We start from the raw sequence: 20,744 nt of genomic DNA on the forward strand, positions 1-20,744 counted from the left end.
TTTATGTGCATTGTGTTGCTAAAGAATTAGCCACATGCTTGAAATCATTGAACTAAATAATTTATTAGGTAACTATAGAATGGTTATTGCCTTAGAATAAGTACTATGTTATTATAAGGTTATTTGAAACAAAAATCATGTTTATTTTATTTTCATTTTAATATAAAGTTAATATTATAAAGTTCTCAAATTAGTGACACTGGACATCAAGTTGTTTACAAAAATGAGTTGCAGCTCGCAAAAAAATTCTTTGAAAGATTCGTCTACAGCATACATAAAGTTGTCCGAAGTCGGTTTTTTAAAAGGAACTTTTATTTATTTAGTACTTCCCCCAAAGTACTGGCAAGTATTTTCCCTTTATAAGAACGTTGACTCACTCCTCTGGAGTGTTTTGGAGGGAAAGAACACTTACAGTTTCCAAACTGAAGCCCTCCAGAAACGGGAGTTTTAGAAAACCCTTTTTTCCAAAGCAATATTTTGTTATGAGGGCCCTTTTGGCCCTTTTTTGCCGTAAGATAACATGGTAATAAGAGAGTTTTGTCTTTTGTAATCAATCTCTGGGAGTAGGGTTACTTACAGGATTTTTTAATACATATTTCAAGTCAAAATGTTTACTTTTTAGCCCCCTTTGTGGTCATTTGAAAAAAAAAAATCGTTACTTAATTTTTTAATTGTGTAAGCAAGCTGAGTTTTAACCGTCATGATGGTTGGTCCTAGTTTTATTTTATAAATAATGAAATTTTAATTTTTGATAAATACTACAATTAATTTAAAAAGAAAAAAAAAACAGTTAAGTATTTATTTATTTATTTTACTTTTCATATACCAAAATTATAGTTACAAAGTAATAATAAATTAAGTTACATTGGAAATGCTTGATATTATATCTCTAATACAGATCTTATTTGTTTAGGAAGTGATAATTTTTGTATCACATTACCTACCTAACAAACAATTTGGTCAGACTTGGTCGTTATTTTTGACCCCACATACTACGAAGCAATTGGCCTAGTGGTTAAATGCTCGTCTCAACCGTACGCGTCATGGGTTCGATCCGTGGTCGGGTCAAAACTTTTCATTTCTCAATTTGTTCTGCATGGAGCACAGAGGGCTATCTTCATAGGTAGCTTATCTGCAACAACATGCTACATTAAAATCGGAAGAATATTTACGTGACTTCTCCAGTAGGAGTCAGGTTGTGTACACTTCTGACATTTGCTTTTTTAAATGCGTTTTTTTTAATTATCTTATCTGGTCCATGTTCCTCACTGCTGACCCCTTTCCATTAATTTTATATATTGTAGGGTCTTTGAAGGCATAATCTTCATATTTAAAGACCGGCCAAGTGCGAGTCAGACTCGCGCACCGAGGGTTCCGTACTCGGGTATTTTTTCCGACATTTTGCGTAATAAATCAAAAACTGTTATATGTAAAAGTAAATTAATATCTGCCTTAGAATGTACAGGTAAATAAATCTCTTTCATATGATACCCCACTTAATAGGTATAGTTATCTTACTTTGAAAATTGAAAATACTAATTGTTCATGAACACATTTTTTTTGGGTGATGTAACCAAAAATTCATGGTTTTCAGATTTTTCTTTTACTTGTGCTATAATAAGACCTACCTACCTGCCTTTCATCATTCTAGGTCAACGGTAAGTACCCTATAGGTTTTCTTGTCAGACCACGACCATTGATTTTGAAAGCGCTCCTTGAATTTCTATGGACACGATAGACGGAAAGACAGACGAAAAGTGATATTACCTAAATAAGGGTGTAGCAGCCATGCAGCGTATGATAACTGATAAATAAAAATGCCGCTACATATTATCACTTGTATTACTTGGGCTGTATTTACAACATGTGCCTTGGTTACAATTAAAACTGTGGTAGAAAAACGAGGGCCGGAGCTTGATGCTAGACCGAGGTGTTGCGGTCTTGATGATCTGAAGTGAATTGGTTGAATGCACTGCCCGGGGTTCGTCCAGGCCAGCAGAATATTCGAATCGTTCCGAATTCAAATTGTGTTCTCTAAGTGACAGCTGCAAAGTGTGTTGCTTTCTTCGCAGCTGCCGGTCTTAAAAGAGGCTGCATGCCTCTACAAGGGTTCAGTTTTTCCTTTTGAGGTACGGAATCCTATAAAGAGGATTTACCTACTTTGTATTGTGATTTTAATGGATTTGCTGTGACTAGGTCAATGAATGTTCAGTTTCATATTCTTTATTTTACATTTCACACGAGACCCTGTAAAAAATAAAGATACATTAGAAAATTGTTACATTAAAATTATTCACATAGGCTAAGCAGCAGAATCAAGCAACATTGGCCTTGTTAATTTCATGGAAATCGGTTCACTAGTTTTTCAGTTAGTTGGTACAGTTATTATGGTACAGAACCCCTGGCGGACCAATTAAAAAGCTCTGCTTCGTGAAACTAATTGACTTTTAACAACTTATAGTGACAAGATATTTTTAACTCAAAACTCGAGGCCCCGGGGATTATTCAAATTCAAATTCAAATTCAAAATGTTTTTATTCAATTAGACTTTTACAAGTTCTTTCGAATCGTCAAAAGCATCTACCACTAGTTCGGAATGCCTTTCCTACCGAGAAGAACCAGCAAGAAACTCGGCGGTTGCTCTTTTCAAAGATTTGATATACAATATTATGCCATGTATAAAAGCAATTGAAGTCCTGCGCATTGCTGGAGCGAATCGAAGTTCAAATCCACGCTTTTTTTATCATTTACATAATCTTCGATAGTATAATTGCCGACGAAAATCCACTACAAAATAAAAAATAAGAGTATGTTGAAAACTGACGAACATAAAAATAAATCGACGCGGTATACTCGCCCGACTTCAACAAACTCACTGTGTACAAATAAAAAAAAATATTTTTTTTTACTTTGGAGGTCGGTTTTTCGAAAAATAGGTCTTAATGGATAAGCTTGATAAGCTTTCGGTTCATTAAAATCGACCCGCGAGAAGTTTTAATTGGAGTTCAGTCCGGAGTAGGGTCGAAGAGACCATCGCTAATGGCTGCCTGCCTCGCTACTTTGAGCGACACGAATCACGTTTTTGACGATTTATTATTCACTTTGTATCACGTGTTGGGGTAAAAACCCCACGATAAAAAGTTGGTATGTCAATGCGCCAATCCGCACTCGGCCAACGTGGTAGACTATGGCCAAACCCTTCTCACTGTAATACATGACCCGTACTCAGTAGTGAGCCGACGCTGGAGCATGATGACGATAATTTTAATGTGTTATGTACCTAATACAATCCATACTAATATTATAAATCCGAAAGTGTGTCAGTCTGTCTACTAGCTTTTCAAGATCATGCGTTTACCTAACCAATTTTGGCGTTTATTAAAATGGGCAATAGCTGATGTCGGCGCCTTCTTCCACGTATTTTTTTAATCCCTAGAAACTCTTGGATTTTCCAGGGAAAAGTAGCCTTAGATGCCCTTTCTTAACATGACCAACTTTCGTCAAAAACTGGTAAACAGATGGGCCTAGAAAAAGTTTATAATTGGAGTTCCGTCGGCAGTGGGGCCGGAGAGACCATCGCTAATCTGCCCTCCTCAAGCTAAAACGTCGTTAACCAACATTTGGTCAAATTTGACTTTTTAACACTATCTTACTCAGAATTTTTTTTTCTATCGACCAATCTAACCGGTATTTTCCTAGCTGCTGTAGTTTTTGATATAGCAATATGAAGAACGTCGTTAAGTAACTACCTGTTTATATAATAACAATACTTAAACGTATTTAACTGACATTGCCAGTCTAAAATGTCTCTAAGCGGCATTAATTTTTATTGCTACAAGGTTTTTTTCTTAAATTCCATAGCTTAAATGTCTTTAAACGAAAATGCTAGTCTAAAATGTCTTTAATCACACATAAACGCGTTACAGTTTAGTTATATTTTGCAAAAAAATATTGTTTCCTAGACTGAAATGACTCTATCCCGCAATACATAACTTAAATGTCTCTAACTATTCCCGCATCTCGCCAGGTTGAAACTTTATTGTGAATCAATTTAGTCATTATTTATATTTATATTAATGGTTAATATTAAAATAAATCAATAATGAACTAGCTACTAGTGGCAGGAACAACAAAAAGACTCGCCGTAAGAGGCGTGTCTTTTTGTTGTTTCAAATATTTATTGTAATACTGCAAAAACATTTCATGTTTTAAAATTGTTTTTTCTATGTGTATAAAATGAAGTAGCTTTTCAGCAAGCAAACAAACTACGATTTCATAATGCTAAAGTACACTCGGCGTCACAAAAATCGCACCTCTGAAAATGAGGCTTTAACCTGTAATATTACCAAGCCCGTACATCTAACCCAAACAGTATTGATATCAATGCAAAGAACGTTTAACGACATTTTATCAAATAATAGTTACATTTCATAAACGATATAAACCTTCTGAATACGGTACGTCAAAGAAAATGTTGCAAAAATCCTCATTATAGGGACCACGACTTGTTTGAACTTCATGGGCTATAAAATGGCCAGTATAAGTAAAAAATAAGGTCATTCACCATCCAAACGTTGAAGAGGACACACGTTAACCCTAACCGCAAGAAAACTAACCCTCAAGATGGACACTACTGCTGAAGAAGCCGCTCAAGTGGCTGCACTACTGCGATCAGGGATGCGACAATGTGATGTGGCACGGCAACTTAATTTGAGTCGTTTTTCCGTGCAGCGGGTATTCCAACGGTTTCAAGAGACTGGGGGCTACATCCGGAGGCAAAGATCAGGTCAACGATGCTGCACATCTAAAAGAGACGACCGCTTTATTGTGATATCTTTTTCGCGCAATCGATTCCTTAATGTCGTTGAGCTGCAACGGCAGCTCCGAGAAGTTCGCAGAGCTACAGTGAGCACGTCTACGATTAGAAGAAGGTTGCGAGAGAAGAAAATTGCGGTCCGCGTACCTGCTAGGGCTTGGAAATTAACTGCACAGCATTGCAGGGAAAGGTTGCAATTTGCCCGTGAGCATGTCAACTGAACCCTCGACCAATGGAGGGCTGGACTCTTCTCGAATGAGACAAGAGTATCTTTATTTTGTTATGACGGGCGAAAGAGAGTGTACAGAAGACAAGGCGAACGATTTGCTCAGGCTTGCATAGAAGAAAGAGTAGAATATGGCGGGGGTCGAGCATGTTCTGGGCAACCGGTGACCCCGCCGTACAAACGAAGGAAGCACAACTATCGACCCACTATCGACCAAATCTCTGTAATTCCACGTCACGCACACAAACTCAACATAAATTCTACGAAACTGGCCACTTAACACCTTCCGATACGCATTTGACACAACGTAGTGATTATATTTTTTTGTTTGACACTTCAATGAAATAATTTAATTTTAAATCGTATCGTAATCGTGCTGTGCAAATTACACAACTTCAAATTGAAGTCTAGGGTTGTCAGAAAATAAATGGGGTAATTTTGCCTAAAAATGAGCAATTTTTTTTTCATTATATTTAGACAAATTTATATTTTATTTTTGATGACAATCATAATATAACTAAGCGAAAAAGGCTGTTTTGTTAATTAAAAGATTTTAAATTGATATTGAAATTTAACTAAAACAAAACTTATTACTAAATTGTAGTACATTTAATATACCAGTCTCCGTCATAATAGCTGCATGCCAAATTTATCATGAAGTACCTAGGTACCTACGTAATTGGTGTACGTACGTTGGACAGATAAAAACATACGTTTTTATCTGTGCAACGTACTTACCATGTTGTCTTCTATGTTTTTTGTAAATGTATATGTTTGTGTGTGCAATAAAGAAATAAATAAATAGGTAATCAAAATCTTACTACATTAATAATATTATTTAGTTATAGTTAGTCCATGATAGGTAGTAGTATTGGCATCACTCAGAAAAGCAGGTATTATTTAAATATTTTTATCGAATTATTGGAATGTCCTCTCCAAAACCAACACAAAAAAACACAAGTTTAATGTGTAAGGTTATCCGAGAGTAATAATCTAAACAAACTAATGCCAAAATAAGTAATTTAATTAGAGCGTGATTGCTATCACAACATCTAATTATCCAGTTCACAATCCAAATACCGAAAATATGCGATATCGCTCCGAATCTCAGAAGGAGACTAAACTAAAACCTTCGAAACGCCCGTATTTATGCAAGTTCAATCTTGTTGGCCTCCTAGCAACAGATTGTATGACATCGAATGAGCGAAATATCGATTTTATCAAACTACCTGCATTAGATAAATTAATAATTTTATATTATTTTTGACAACTCAAATCAATTTTTAAAAATAACCTTACAGTAGGCACCCACCAAAACAATCTTAGCGACGAACGGAGGACTCGTCACGCGTGATGTGGTCAAAGATGGGACGCTATACGGATAGCTAGAATATTTATCTTTATTTCGGTATTTTTTAAGGTCATAAATGTCAGAAAACACAAGACAAATAAAATATGAACCCATTTTGAATAAATAACTTTGAATTTGGCTTAGAGAAAAAAAAAACCGCTACCCAAGAGCCGCTTTGTGTAATTTGGTAAGAGATCTACGATATAGGGATGTAAACTTGCCCGGTGTATAACACCAAAAGTAGTGAATAGTCTACTAACCCTGCGAGATACGCTAAATAAAATCGCTAACTGGTACATACTTGGATTGCAAATATTATTAAATATTTTTAGTGAATATATTGCGTTTTTATATTTGACTTTTTAACTTTTTTATTTTTAACTGTCAGGATACGATTACATAGTAAACATGGTGATGGGCACCCTGTTAAGCAGAGATTTTCAATAAAGCCAGAGGCCCTATACTGTAATTAATCAAAATTATGTAAAAACAGAGTAGGTAAATTTTAATACGTTGCAATCGATAAATTATTATTTTCTAGCATCGAACATCCATCGATTTGTAACTATCATAATAAAGACTAATCTAATGAGATCTCATTTTTTAATAATCATCGTGAAAGGGAAAAATAGGGAAAAATAGGAAAATAGGCAAATTTTCATATGTGAATGGTATCATTCCATAACGCACACATACTCATCAACTGACAGTTCCCCTGCTTCATTTGACTTTTCGGAGCATACCATCCTGAGTATTTATTCATCCAAGGTTCTGGGGTGGCATGTCAATCGACGGAAAAATCGAACTTGTGTGTGTTTCCCGGACTGGAGGAGCTCGTGAACAGCGATCACTGACTGCTCATCGGTACATAACGGAGATTCTAGATGAGCATGGGTACTTTCGGACTGATGCTCTTTCAATTGTTGTAGTTACCGTTACTTTCATTGGAAAACCTCAAATATTTATAAACAATGCTAACCTAAAACGTCGCTACGGTGCGATCTTTTGTAATAAGCCACATTTTAGTTTAGCAAGTCTCCCCAAAAAACGCTACTGTAAACAAATCATTTCTATTATTCTAGACTAAAATGTGTTTAAATTACAAGAGCCGCATTTAAGTGTTTTGTTATTGATAGTTTTTAGGATCATAACCTAACATATAATGTCGCTAAAGTCTTTTAGAGTCATTTTACTTTAGAAATTATATAATCTTTTTAAGTTCCGTAAAAAGATAAAAAAAAAAAATGCAATCCAAGCCATAAACGTCTTAAAGGGTAATCTAACGACATTTAAGTTATGTAAATATAAGCCGTTGTTAGAAAAAATGCTAGACTAAAAAGCCAAAACTCTCCTGCTATAATTATTATTTACTCTAGAAACTTAAAAATACAGCTATTCGAAAGTGCTCTGTTTGCTCTACATTTCTATAGTTTCAAGTTTCGTATACGTTTATTAGTTGTCAAATGGCATCATTTCTTTATAAATTCGCGCTTTTTTGATCATATCTCGAAACTTGGTTTTGGTAGATAACGACACTTTAGCTTTAGGACGGCAGTAATGAGTACCTGCCTATCTACTTTGTGTGACATGAATCACGTTTTTGGCGATTTATTATTCACGTTGTGTCACGTGTTGGGGTAAAAATACCTACCATAAAAAGTTGGTATTTTTACCCGACTACGGCAAAACCAAAAGGAAGAGTTATGATTTTAGCGATATATGTACATGTATGTATGTATGTTTGTATCAGGTTCTCTATGTTCCACCGGTTTCAAGGTGTTGATTCGTTGTAAAGGTTTTACTTATGCAGTTCAAATACTCTACAGATGCAGAGAGTTAGCAAACATTTCGATTGGATCACATCCCAGCATCCCGGGCTGAATACCGCGGGATAGCGGCTCCCGGAAAAAACCCCGGATTCGGGAAATTAAGAGATTAAAGCCACGGTAGCGCAACATCGGCACGCGAGTAGCAGGGAAATAGATTACGTGCTTCGGGAGATGATTGGATGCTGGATAGTGGATAGTTTTGATAGGTATTTTTACTACACTCCAGCGATGCGCGGGACTTCAATTACTTTTATACATAGCATAATATTGTATATCAAATCTTTGATAACTCAAAATTTAAAAAACCCCCGACACAAAAACCTCTATAAGAAAACTAGAAAAGAGCTGATAACTTTCAAACGGGTGAACCGATTTTCTTCGGTTATAGCTAAGAACACTCTCGATCAAGCCACCTTTCGAACAAAAAAAACTAAATTAAAATCGGTTCATTCGTTTAGGAGCTACAATGCCACAGACAGATATACAGATACACAGATACATACGTCAAACTTATAACACCCCTCTTTTTGGGTCGGGGGTTAAAATGAGCAAGCGCCGAGTTTTTTGCTGGTTCTTCTCGGTAGGAAAGGCATTCCAAACCAGTGGTAGATGCTCTTGACGATTCAAAAGTACTTGTAAAAGTCTAATTGAATAAAAATATTTTGAATTTGACACAACGAAAACCATGAATTTGTGGTTACATCACAAAAATATTAAATAGGTAGTGTTATTTCTTGCACGATGGTACAGAACCTTTCGTATGCGAGGCCGACTTGCACTTGACCGGTTTTTTTTTAATTTATAGACTAGCCTTCGGTTAATGGAAAGGGCTCGCAATCTACGACGCCGACAGAAACCTAAAACTGGTTTACCATAATCATAAAGCGGTTAAGTCGAGAAAATATTGGAAGCATAATATTCGTAACCATGTTTACTGAAAATATCGTTCAACAAAATCTTGCAGAGTTCCCGTTAAAGTGTAATAGCTTACCGCTTTAAAGCTTAGCTCGAAGCCTCAAGCTTGCGCAAACAACACGGTGACTTGCCCCCGTAATTGAATAGCCTAAACACAAGATTTTGTTATCTTATGGGGTTTAGAATAACAACCCAGTAATATCTACCTCCTATTTAGCGTTGCCTTATAGTATTCAAATGGAAAACAAATCCTCTTTTTCCACAAAAAGTCCGTCTGGTTTCTTTAAGGAAAGGAAATAATATTTATTAGTAACTTTTAAACGATTCATTCCTTTCCTAGACATGGTCACCTAAAAAAATTATACTAAGTCATATTCCCATACTAATATTATAAATGCGGGTATCTACCTGTCAGTCTGCTAGCTTTTCACATCTCAACAGTCACAGAGTTAGCTTACATCCCAGGGACGGACATAGGCTTAGGGTTCCTAAAGACCTACATCCACGCGGATAAAGTCGCATGCATCTGCTAGTAATACATATAATAAGTTTTATCTTGGATAATGTTATGTCAATAATGATATCTTTTGATGGCATTCAAAAAAATGAAAATCGCAATAAATATTGGAAACCGATAATTTGGGGCGTCATTCACTGGGGCGGGAAATCTCATTAACGATATTAATATGAAACAAGTGACTGGTTACTGAACACTTTACGCATACGTTTTTCACATAATATAATCGACGTTTCCATATTAATTTTTGACTTGGAATTTATATACGATAATGTGAATTTACTAGGTCAAATTCGAAAAAACCGGCCAAGTGCGAATAAGACTCGCGCACCGAGGGTTCCGTACTCGGGTATTGTTCCCGACGTTTTGCACGATAAATCAAAAACTATTATGCTTAAAAAATTTGTTTAAGAATGTACAGGTAAAGCCCTTTCATATGATTCCCCACTTGGTATAGTCATCTTACCTTGAAATTTCAAAATACAGTTTATTTTATTTTTTTCATTGGTTCATGGACACATTTTAATTTTTTTTTATGTGTGTAACCACAAATTCACGGTTTTCGGATTTTTCCTTTACTTGTGCTATAAAGCCTACCTACCTGCCAAATTTCATGATTCTAGGTCAACGAGAAGTAGGTACCCTATAGGTTTTCTTCACAGACACGACAGATGGACAAACAGACGAACAACAAAGGATCCTTATAAGGGTTCTGTTTTTCCTTTTGAGCTATGGAACCCTAAAAATGATGGTCCTCCACATGATACCCGTAGGAGATAATATGAGGACTTAAAGAATTTGTTTAAGACTCCAATTTAAAAACTCAACAAGCAAGCAGCTGATCGCGGAAATGAACTCTAATATTAATATAACACTTCCCGTGGAAAAATAGCCTGTGAAATCACTGTGAAGAAAAATAATGAATTCACCAAACTAAAATAATTGAAAAGTAGCCATATTACCCATCTCTACATGTAACCAATTCCAATCGCGACGCATTTTTACAGCCTCTTCCACGAACCTTTTTATGCAAAAATTGAACAATCATTTTCCCTGAGAACTCGCATGTGTAATCACTTCAAGAAAAGTAATGATTTCACCAAATGAAAATGATTTATAAGTAGCAATAACACCCATATCTGCAAATAACCCATTCCAATCGCGGCGCATTTTTTACAGTCTCTTCCAAGAACCTTTTTATACCCCATAAAGATTTCCAATACGTACGCCACTGAATAATTAATGTGTTACCGAAACCTCCCTGGCCCCGAGGGTCTGTATATTCGGGGAACGCCAAACTAGTGCAAAAACTAACATTAAGACCAAACTAATCCCATTAGAGACTTCGGTTGCGAATGGATTTGTTTTTATTTATAATCTTGTTCACGCTTGATCGTGATCTCCGTTTTCCCAGTATTTTGATCACGTAAAGGTCCTTTCTCCGGTCGTGTCGGATGTCCGTCCCAGTTTACTACGAGATAGGGAATAGAGAGTTGATGTGTCGCCTGTGAAATCCATGTAGAAAAAAATCACTAAATAACTATTAACATTAACATGTCGGTGACGCGGCCTTGAAAAGTTTACCCATCCCAAAATCGCCCGACGTTTTCACTTCAATAGATTTTCAATTTTCTACACATTAAAGCAATGGTAACGAATTGTTCGTAAACCTACAGATACTAAAACAAAGAAACCTTTTTTCTTACACGCAAACATTTCATTAAATAAAACATTTCCATTTGAAATAAATGTATTTCATCATTATGTAGCCGAGTGGAGGGGAGGAGGGGTGGGGTAGTGTCGAAAATACCGCGGGTATCAATTTCAATACGTCGAGAGCGGGATTGAAGCACTCAGGCGTAGGGAAAGCCTGTAAGGACTCGACAAATATATCGCGGTTTGACCTCTCTGTTCGTTTTAAGCGATTAAATATCACTTGCTTTAATAGTGAAGGAAAATGTATAAAAGTTCTCCATTCTTAGAGGTGTGTGAAATCTTGATTGTGTAAGAAAAACACATTCATCTTAATCTTAATCGACAACAAATTCTGCTCCGTGATTGGTTGAATTCGCTGCTCACATTTTTCAGCCAATCAGAGGGGAGAATTTGCTGCTGACAACGTTTAAGATACATCGTTTTTTGGGTACCGTACCTCAAAAGGACAAAAGGAACCCTTAAGATCACTTTGTTGTCTGTCTGTCTGTCTAGCTATCGTGTCCGTCCGTCCTGTCTGTCTGCTTGTCTGCCTGCCTCTCGTGTATATGTGCTTCCAACTTAAACTAAAAAATTACTTGCTCCGCTTATTAAACCGCTCTCTGTTAAGCCTGTCTTTATAATAAGGTAAAACATTTAATTTGGGTCGACGCGAGCGCGGGTCAGCGAGTTTTAAATTATCGAATTATTTTAGCGGTTTCCTGCGTGTATTGGCAAATCGAAAATAATATATTATTTAACATTATAGTTATTTTATTCACCGAAATTGTTTTTATAATCCGGCATAATCTATATTATAAAGAGGTTTAGTTTGTGAGGTTTATCCTTTGTTATAATAATTTCCAATTTCCGTTTATTGTCATTCATGTACCTAATCAATATAGTTATGAAATATCTGATTTCTTATTGATTTTTACCTATATTACCTATTATACTTTGCTTCGTCTTCGAGATTAGGAGACTTGTAGTATCACGGAGCGTCTGGCCTTTCATACACTAAGTTGAGAAATACAAAAAACAAGATAAATACTTTTTTCGTAGATCCCATAGACTACTTCTCATAGTGACAGCACTGATCGTCATTTTCATTCGCGTTCTAGTGCATGGCCGTTCAACACGATATTCTTAAAAGTCGTAGTGAATTTGAGTATCTTCTGCGAAAAATAAAGAAACTGGAAAAAAAGATACAAAAACGTGCTCGAAAAATATCGGATTCATCTTCGGACAATTCTAATCCGCCATTGTCATTACATGAAGGTAAGCTCATCGATTTGTAGGTTGGAAAATAAGGGAGAGCCAACGTCCATACCATGTTGAGTACACCGGTTTTCGTCCGATCACCGAAGTTAAGCAACATCGGGCGCGGTCAGTACTTGGATGGGTGACCGCCTGGGAACACCGCGAGTAATATTATTATGTGTTGAGTACACTTCGATAGAGAGTGTTACCTTCACGTCAATATACATTGAGGATAGTTATTTAGACTATTTCCTTTGTATGAATTACTACAAAAAAGTGATGAGTTTATCTCTTAAGGATAATACCTTCACATCAATATTGTTGAGCACAGGTTGTGAGCCTGCGTCTTTGTAACAAGATTAATAATTGATTTAAAATAATAATTTGATTTGTAGACAATCAACTAAATATCTCAGAAGACGTGGCTGTAATAACCGACGATACGATGAATCAATTGTCCCAAGTGGAACTGGACCATCCGATTACGGGTATTATTTCGGATTTACCTTCAACATCTGCAACAACTGAAACTCCGACTATTTTGGATAACAATATACTGGATTTATTAGGTGAAACCCCTTCTAAAAATAAAAAATACAGTTCTCCAATACAAACCGAACTAGCTGTTCGTTGGGAACATATTGCGACTACCGGTTTGCCAAAGGAGGTAAAAAAAGATCTCCTTGAAAAATATTTTCTACCAGGAAACTGCCTCAAGATTGGATCTCCCCAATTAAACGCAGAAATAAAGGCTGCGCTGTCTGAGGCATTAGTTAAAAAGGACAAAGCTATTGAAGTTAAACAGAACCAACAAGCAATTGCTATAACTTGTATAAGTCAAGCTTTAACAAAAATGTTTGCAAATCAAAGTAAAGAGACTGACGTCATTAAACTTTTATTAGACGCAACCAAACTCTTATGTGACGGCCAGTTTGTCGAGTCGATGTCTCGTCGAAGTTTCGTAACCTCTACTATTAAAAAAGAGATTAAGGATCATTTATGCTCTACTGAAATTGACAGTTTTCTCTTTGGCGAAAAATTAGCCGATACATTAAAAGCAGCAAAAGTAATACATAAATCAGGAACAGAAATGAAGACTGTGTCGTCGCAACATAATCAATATCGTTATTTAAACGGGAAAGCTCCGCTTCCGCTGGCGAGGCAGTCGGGAGCAGCAAGGAGGTCAGCGCCTGCAGCGCAACAGCCTCGCAAGTACCAAGCTCCGCCGCCGCCGCCGCCACCGCCGCCGCCGCCGCCGCCGCTGCGGGGTCGAGCGCATCGGCCGCCGCCGCTGCGCTCGCGCGCGCGCACTCAGACACGCCGGTAGTCGAGGTACGACACAACGCTGGTAGACTAGCCGCTTTTTATGACAGATGGTGCCTCATTACTAATGACGCCGTCATTTTATCGTGGATTAAAAATGGTTATAAAATTCCTTTTTTTACAACCGCGAAACAGGAATTTACACCGTCCTCTAGAATTTTTTCTCAGGAAGAAATTAACGAATTTGAAAGTGTCATTAATGAATTGTTAAATTCCGGTGCAATATCTGAATGCATACCATGTAATATGCAATATATTTCAAGTATTTTTCTTGTACCTAAGCCGAATGGCAAAAAGCGGTTTATTCTAAATCTTAAATCACTTAATAAATTTATATCAACGAATCACTTTAAAATGGAGGACTTACGAACAACTTTAAAATTAATTTCGAGAAATTCATTCTTATGTACGCTAGATTTAAAGGATGCTTATTTTTTATTACCTATAAATGGAAAATTCAAAAAATTTTTACGTTTCATATGTAACAATAAAACATACGAATTTAACGTCCTCTCATTCGGATTGAACACAGCTCCTTTAGTTTTTACAAAGTTAATGAAACCAGTAATATCCTTACTTCGGTCTTTGGGATATATTTCATCCATCTACTTGGATGATATATGTATAATTGCTGACACATTTCACGCTTGTCAACAGAATGTAACTCATACAATCGATATATTGGAGTCATTAGGTTTCATAATTAACTATGAGAAAAGTTCGTTAATACCTAAAACTAGATGTAAATATTTAGGATTTATAATTGACACCAAAAATTTTCATATCGCTCTCACTAATGAAAAGAGGATGTTAATAAAACAAGAAATATTGAAATTTATAAAAATAAAGCGGTGTACAATTCGACAGTTTGCTCGTTTAGCAGGCCTCCTTACCTCATCTTGCCCCGCCGTTCAATATGGTTGGTTATACACCAAGAATATCGAACGATGTAAATATCTAGCTCTAGAAAAGACTGAGGACTATGACAGTCATATGACTATTCCTGAACATTTAGCAAAAGATTTTGAATGGTGGCTGACACATATTGAAAGGTCAGTTAATCCTATTAGAGATGATTCCTACTGCTTAGAAATCTTTTCCGATGCTAGTAAAACGGGATGGGGGGCAGCATGTGGGAAGGATAAAGCCAATGGTAAATGGAGTGAAGATGAGAAAAATATGCACATCAACTACTTAGAAATATTGGCAGCATATTTCGGTTTAAAGGTTTTCGCAAAGAGTCGAAATAGTTGTCAGATACTTCTTCGCATCGACAATACAACTGCCATTTCATATGTAAACAAAATGGGTGGCGTGCGATTTCCTCATCTCACTGATATTACCAAGAAATTATGGAATTGGTGCGAAGACAAAAACATTTTTGTTTATGCATCTTACATTTCTTCACAAGATAACGAAGTAGCGGATGCAGAATCGCGACGATCGCACCCCGATATCGAGTGGGAACTAACTGACCATGCCTTCAGTAGAATTGTAGAACACTTTGGTAGACCAGCTATAGATTTATTTGCTACTAGGCTAAATAAGAAATGCGATGCATATATTTCTTGGCATAGAGACCCAGGAGCAATAGCAGTAAATTCTTTTACGTTGAATTGGAAAAAACTAAATTTTTATGCTTTCCCACCAATATCCGTAATTTTAAAAATGATTCGTAAGATAATTTTAGATAAAGCTGAAGGCATAGTAGTTGTTCCCCTCTGGCCCACTCAACCATGGTTCCCACTTTTTAAAAAATTATGTAATGATATGTTAATACTTGGAACCAATACAAACGTGTTATTATCTGTTCCTAACAGCCAATTGCAACACAAAGTCACGCTAGTAGCCGCGAAGTTATCCGCACAGCGTTTTCACGAAGAGGGATTCCACAAAGTGCGTTAGACATCATGAGTGCGTCAATATCAGACAATTCTGTTAAACAATATGGTGTTGTATTTAAAAAATGGTTAATTTTCTGTAACAATCAAAATATTGATCCTTATGAAGCTGCAGTTCCCCATGTAATTACTTTCTTAACTGAAATGTTTCATAAAGGAATTCAGTATAGTACTTTAAACAGTTATAGATCTGCTTTATCTTTAATTGTAAACTCAAAGATAGGCACAGATGACAGGTTAACTAGATTGTTTAAGGGGTTCTACCGGCTACGCCCATCTTTGCCAAAATATAATGTTACTTGGAATCCTTCAATTGTATTAAATTTTTTGGAAAGCTGGTACCCCAATGATGAGATTAGTATGGAAAAACTAACAAAAAAAATTGTAACATTACTAGCTCTTGTAACGGCACACAGAGTGCAAACTTTAAGTAAAATTAATATGCAGAATATTGAAATTAAAGCTGATGACAGAATTATTATAAAAATACCAGATTTGATTAAAACTTCACGCGCTGGTTTTTTCCAACCCTCCTTAATTATACCTTTTTTCAAAGAAAAGCCAGAAATATGCCCGGCAGAGGCCTTATTAGTGTATGTCAATAGGACAGTTTCTGTAAGAAACCATGATCAACTGTTTATCAGCTTTAAAAGTCCATATAAACCAGTTTGTTCACAATCAATCAGTCGTTGGATAAAGGAAGTTTTAAATAAAAGTGGAATAGATACAAATATGTTTACAGCTCATTCAACGAGGCATGCCTCCACTTCTACTGCATATAAAAATACCAATAATATTGATTTAATACGCAAAACTGCGGGTTGGTCAGGTTCGTCCTCCACATTCGCACGTTTTTATCAAAGAGTTGTGATAACTGATAATAGCAATGATTTTGCAATATCTATTTTAAATCACAATTCGTAAAACATTTAAAATGCATTTTTATTTTCTTTGGTAATGATAATATGAGTTAATTTAATTCTTTGATTTACTTTTTATTGCTTAAGATTAAGCTGTTATGTTTTGTTATATTAATATAATTAATTAAATTGATTATATGAATATATCTATTATCTATTATCTGATTTTTTTTTTTTTTTACAAATGTCATATCTCTAAAGATCTACAAGTCTCCTAATCTCGAAGACGAAGCAAAGTATAATTGATGATTAAACGAACTTACCTTAAGTGAAGTTCTATCATAATTATACGAAGGCTTCGTCTGAAGAGATTAGCTCCCTCCCACCCTTTATTTACTTTCAGACACCCGTGTATGAATTAGTAAAAAAAAAAAAAAAAAGAAGCTCTCTAAACTTAATGAAAATGACGATCAGTGCTGTCACTATGAGAAGTAGTCTATGGGATCTACGAAAAAAGTATTTATCTTGTTTTTTGTATTTCTCAACTTAGTGTATGAAAGGCCAGACGCTCCGTGATACTACAAGTCTCCTAATCTCGAAGACGAAGCCTTCGTATAATTATGATAGAACTTCACTTAAGGTAAGTTCGTTTAATCATCAATTATATATTACCATTATAATGGTAAATGCACTGTAACCTTAAACTTATGTACCACCTATTGTATAACGTGTATTTGCAATAAATAAATTATGATTATGAGGTTGTATGTAGGGGATAATCTCCGAAATCCGATAATGAAAATAGTTTCACTGATAGATCCTACATTATCTACGATTGCTATCACTGCCCATATCAAAGATGCATAAGTCTTCGCGCGAGCGTGTACGCGTTCGGGTGCAAAAATGGCGAACTCCGCGAATTTTATAAAATGTCAGTGTTCCGTGGTTTTAAATGAGCTTTTATGCTTTATACAAAACAAAATAGACCAGATGGATGAGGATAGTATCGTGAAATTAGTTGTGGATACGTTTTCATACCCAGAAATTAGTGTTGCAAAGCAACTGCTATTTGCATCAATTAACACAACCGTGAGAAACATCTCGCGGCGTAAAGAAAAAGAGCACAAAGATGTGGAAGATATTATTTGCGCTTTCAAAAATACGGAGCCGGATAATACGCCTATTTTTGCAGCAAGAGATTTAAGCAAATTGCCGCCAGTAACTTTCGATCACATTGACGTAACAAGGTTGCTAAAAGATGTTGTTTTGATGAAATCGGACATTAACTTTATAAAGGAAACATATGCAACTGTTCAGGAGTTAAATCATCTGAAAAATCATTTAAATCAATCATTGGCAAGTGTGGACAATGTAAATAAAAGGCGCGGGGCATACTTATTGGATAGTGGACCTTCTGGCATATTAAATCTTTCAAATATGTCTGTTGCGAGTAGTTCTCCGATGCAAGTCAATGATAGTCAAACACATGATCAGACAAACGAACACCGGTCTCATTCACTCACACAAGACGTAAGCGCTCAATGTGAGGACGGTGTCCCTTTCACTCGTTGCGGTCGATCAGACGATAAGAGCACTTCGCGCGCGGGTACAGAGAAACTTGCATTCAGCAGAAATACGTTACGTAATGACTCATCACAACAATGCAATACACAGCCGGTGAACATAGACGCGCGCGCCTTAGCGGATGTTAGCCCGACCGCACACTCAATAAACTTGGTTACAGGTAAGACTGTGGCTGAGGTAGTGAGGTCGGAAGGTGAATGGAAGCAGGATGAACCAAATCAGGAATGGACTGAGGTCCAAAGAAAAAGATATCGGAATAGAAAGGAGGGTGTTAGAGGGAAAGCGGCTATCCAGGTTAATGACAAGTTTAGGCCTGCTGATTTAAAGATTCCGTTATTTGTGTCTAACGTTCATAAGGATACGTTAGAAAAAGACATTGTGGAGTACATATTTCTTAAAACTAATGAGAATGTAATAATACAAAAAATAAAAATGAAGACTGAGAGGGGCTATAGTGCTTATAAAATAATGGTAACACGACACAAGTTGCACATCTTTCTCAACGATGAAATCTGGCCTGACGGGGTAACTTGTCGTCGATTTATGCCGTACAGAAATCGAGATCTAAATATTGATAAGAACAGAAACATCCCTGATTTGTAATGTATAACGCAACGATGGTAACATATAATTGCAAAAGTATAAAGCGCTCTGTGGAAGGTGTTCAGCAGCTGTGCAGCTTTGCTGATATAATTGCTCTCCAGGAGACGTGGTTGCTACCCTTTGACCTATCATATCTGGCGAGCATTCATGAGGATTTTGGAAGTACGGGAACCTCTGCGGTGGATACGAGTGCGGGTGTTCTCAAAGGAAGGCCTTATGGTGGTGTCGCTTTGTTGTGGCGTAAATCTGTGTTTCAGTGTGTGTCGGTCATTCAGTGTGCGAACCCTCGTATAGCGGCGATTCGTATTACCACGTGCGGTCGCCCTATCGTGGTTGTCAGCGTGTATATGCCTACGGATTGCAGCGAAAATGTACCAGAACTCACGGACTGTTTAAGCTCCATTAGTGCCATCGTAGAGGAAGCTGGCATCGAATCGGTATTTATTCTTGGAGACCTCAACGCGCATCCAGGTGAGCGTTTTTACAAGGAAATTTTAGACTTTGCTGATGAACAAGACTGGCTCTGTGCGGACATAAATAAGTTGAGTATGAATACCTATACTTTTATTAGTGAGGCACACGGGTGTAGGCGGTGGCTAGACCACTGCCTCGTTAGTGCTGCGGCGTGGCATTGTATCACTAATATTTATGTAAAATATGACGTCTACTGGTCGGACCACTGCCCTCTGGTGGTGTGTTGTGATTTAAATGTTATAAGTCAAAAACTACCAGTAAATATTATTGAACGTAGTACAGTGCGATGGGGGGAGAGAACCTTAGAGCAAATAGATGCATATTATAACAAGTGTAACATACAATTAAAAAACTTAGACTTTCCGTGTGAGTTATTGGAATGCTCTGATTATTTTTGTGATAAGGCCAATCATAAAGATATAATTAATAATTTGTACAAAGACATTATAAATGTGCTGCAACAGGCCGCTAGTGAGACCTGTATGCTAAAAAAGTTTAGCCGGAAAAAACCACTGGCGGGCTGGAATAGGCACGTGCGTGACGCTTACTTGAATGCCAAGCATAAATTTGACGTATGGTGTTGGCATGGCAAGCCAGTTAGCGGTCCTATTTTTAATGACATGGCTGAGTCAAAGAAAATTTTTAAAGGAAAACTTAAGTGGTGTCAAAATCACCAGGAATAAATAAAAATGGATATGCTGGCGGCACACCATGCTAACGCTGATTTCAAGAGCTTTTGGAAATGTACAAATCAGCTTAATGTTAGGCCAGGCATTCCAGCAAGCGTCGACGGTATCTCTAGCCCAAAGGAGATTGCCAACTTGTTTGCTAATCACTTTGCTGTTAAGTCGCCTCTTGGGCCGCAGCGACAGAGTTTCGGTGCTGGGCCTCGTGGAACTAAAACATCTGTTATAATTCTGGCAAAAGATATACGACGAATTATCAGTAAGTCCAAGCGTGGTAAGTCACCTGGTCACGATGGACTCAGTATCGAACACCTGAAGCATGCGGGATATCACTTGCCCCGTGTCTTGGCATTGTTATTCAATCTGTGTCTAAGCCACTCGTATTTGCCTCCGGACCTAATGAAAACTGTGGTGGTACCTATTGTAAAGAGCAGGACGGGGGATGTGTCTGACAAGTGTAATTACCGACCGATTTCGCTAGCCACTACCATAGCGAAAGTGCTTGACAGTGTGCTCAACCAGCATTTGAAGAAGCACGTTAAGCTGCATGACGCTCAATTCGGATTTCGGTCCGAACTGTCAACAGAGACTGCAATCCTGAGTTTGAAGCATACTGTCAAGTACTACACTGACAGACGCACTCCTGTATATGCTTGTTTCCTGGACCTGTCACGGGCTTTTGATCTGGTGCCATATGACAATCTGTG

The 20,744-nt window shown here is 36.9% G+C and overlaps 1 protein-coding gene and 1 pseudogene across 2 annotated transcripts in view; both read left to right on the forward strand.

The window, feature by feature from the left end:
• LOC123877274 (calsyntenin-1) overlaps positions 1-20,744 on the forward strand; it is a 224,475-nt gene that overhangs the window by 102,408 nt on the left and 101,323 nt on the right. The window lies entirely within an intron of this gene.
• On the forward strand, positions 12,663-12,783 carry LOC123877465 (annotated as a pseudogene).

This window comes from Maniola jurtina, chromosome 23, assembly GCF_905333055.1.
Source record: "Maniola jurtina chromosome 23, ilManJurt1.1, whole genome shotgun sequence".
Taxonomy (NCBI): Eukaryota; Metazoa; Arthropoda; class Insecta; order Lepidoptera; family Nymphalidae; genus Maniola; species Maniola jurtina.